This window comes from Lagopus muta, chromosome 2, assembly GCF_023343835.1.
Source record: "Lagopus muta isolate bLagMut1 chromosome 2, bLagMut1 primary, whole genome shotgun sequence".
NCBI classification, from domain to species: Eukaryota; Metazoa; Chordata; class Aves; order Galliformes; family Phasianidae; genus Lagopus; species Lagopus muta.
In genome coordinates, this window is record NC_064434.1 from 105,141,868 (window position 1) to 105,144,636 (window position 2,769).

Below are 2,769 nucleotides of genomic sequence, written 5' to 3' on the forward strand. Positions count from 1 at the left end.
AAATCACCACCAACGTGTTCCTTCCCCCCCCCCCTTTAAATCTGTTGTCTGCAGTTCTTATCCAAATACAGGTGAACTCAATTTGTTACTAACACAGCACACCTGCAGCAGGACCCCACGTGCACAGAGTACAGAGAAAAGCCTCACTTAGCCTCTCTGTATCTCATTATACTCCTTTGGAGATCATTGAGTCCAACCCCCTGCTAACATAATTCCCTACAGCAGGTTGCACAGGTGGGCATCCAGGGGTCTTGAATACCTCCAAAGAAGGAGACTACTACCTCTCTAGGCAGCCTGTGTCTAAGCCAGTTAGCAGGAGAATCTCTGATCCTGCCCTAGCTTCTCTTTAGATTGAAAGGAACAAACACTTCTACTGAGATGGGTTAAAACATCCATCGTGAATGCTGGATTGGAAGGCAGAAGGATGGCTGTGTCTGAAAGAATCTGAATGGTGTGTAAAGGACTTTCCAGAAATGAAGGATGGAAGAAGGAAGACAGGGAGATACAGAGAAGAAAAGGAACGAATGGAAGGTTTCCTTGCTCTAATTTTTTGCTCCTCACATTGCACAGGCTACAATATACAGAAAGGAGTGTGATTCACACAGAGGCAAGTGTGCTGTAGAGAAAGTACAGACATTGAACGCAGATTATCACACAAACTTCCGAGACACACAGAGTTCTGATGTACACCTTAGTGGAAGAATAAACTTCTACCACAGAAATGTATCAGTCCACTATTTCTCCCTATGACAAATCACATTGCTATGCCTTGCATTTGAGCACACAGGCTTCCAGTAAGTTATTTACTCCTCTCCATGTGACATCTTCATTAATTTGCCCTGGAACCACTCACCTGACCCTGGATTTATACCACACTCCCCTCATAAACTGGGTGAGCAGCTCCTATGTGAAGGGCAGCAAATGAGAAGAGCCGCCACCACCGCCACAGAGTTCATTAACACACATTACAGAAGGAAGGCAACGTATTTCAACTGTTACTTGTATGTTGCATCATTGCAATGCATGATTCACATCACAGTAGTAGCATTAATTTCCAGTAAGTCATAAGCTGCTCTGTTCCATAAAATACCATAGTCCCACTCGTAGATGCCTGAAATTCAAGCAGAGACTGAAAAGAGGTGCAGAAATTAAACTAGTAACTGTTAATTTATTAGATAATTTTCCCAAGGTTGCTCAAGGCAAACCGAAGCAGGACACCCAGCTCTTCTGGCTCTTCCTCTAGCTGTTAACCACAGCATCCTCTCTCCCTTGTCTCCCAGGCAGTGTATCTGACACGCTTGTTGCTTCCTGCCTTCCTCCTCCTTCATGTTTACGGCTTACCTCATTTCTAAGTGCAGGTTATTTCCAAGTCCGTGCCACGTTTGGCACACACTGCCTGCACCTATCCATTTTAGCTATCCATCTTAATCACCTGCAGCTCTGTCTTCTGTACTCCTCCTTGCCACGCTCTCCCCCTGGTGCTCCTGCCTTGCTCCTGCAGGCTGCAATCCTGTTCACACACGGGGCCTGGATGCAGGCGCTGGGAGCTGAGAGAAAAATAGATGACCGGTGCTCTCTCAAATGCCACCATAAGTAAACAAAGGAAAAAAAGTCTACTCCTTCCTATTTATCAAATACGATCATCAGATAGACCCTTCTGAATAACAGGGCAGTTTCTTCCTGTCAAACTCATGGAAATTCCATTGGGATTTGGAGTTCTTCCCTTGGACACCAGCCCAGAGGGACAGTACAGTTCAGATTGTCGTGCAGCTCTGGGATTAGATTCCCTTTTACTTTAATTCTCTCCTTTGCTGCACTCAGGGACATAACTTGTAGGTCTATTTTCTGCATTATTTGTGCCACTTCAGTCTCTCTCAATACACGGTAGGTATTAGGACAACAGATACTACCAAGCTGATTCCAGAGAATCTGGCTTGCGCTGTAGTGGAGTAGGACAGGGGAGGGGGGAGGGGGGGAGGGGGGAGGGGAGAACAAGCAAAGAATATGCAGAATTAGTGATGCACAACACAACTGCTCACCATCAACCAGCTGAAGCCCAGTAGCCCCCAGCGTTACCACTCAGCATGACATGGTAGGGGACATCCCTGGGGCCAGCCTGCCACGTCCTGGTGCTGTCACCTCCCAGCTCTCTGTGCCCCCCAGCCTCTTGTTGCAGAGCACTGTGAAAAGCTGAGAAAACCTTGGCTCTGTACAGCACTGCTCAGCAACTATTGAAATGTCCGTGTGTTATCAACATTATTCTTATCCTAAAACCAAAGCACAGCACCATTAGAAAGAAAATTAGCCCAGCCATAACCAGGATGGCCATCTGGAACTTCATAGCGACGGCACCGTCAGGTAGCATATGAAGTCAGAAAAGTGAGGATTATTAGGCTTAGAGAAAAGAGATTGCCTCTGCACCACCCATTCTGTAACTATTTGTAGTTCTTTCCAGCTTCCGTGAGTGAGAAAAAATAAAGGGTAAGGTATGCCATGTAGGGAAGGTGTTCCGGTGAGGGACAGCAATAAGGACCTCAGGCCCCAGGGGATTCTTCCTTCGCAGCCTGCTAAAGCATGGCTCTGCTCCAAGTGCCAGAGCGTGGCTCAGAACATGATGGAGGCTGGCAGCCAGCTCTGGCCTGGAGATGTGTGCTGGGGAGACACCAGGAGGACAGGCAGAGGCTTTACAGGAGACAAAACTAGAGGACAAAGAGCAAGCTGGCTAATGAGCAAGGAGAGAGTGAATCTCTGTTCCACCTGCCTGTCTGC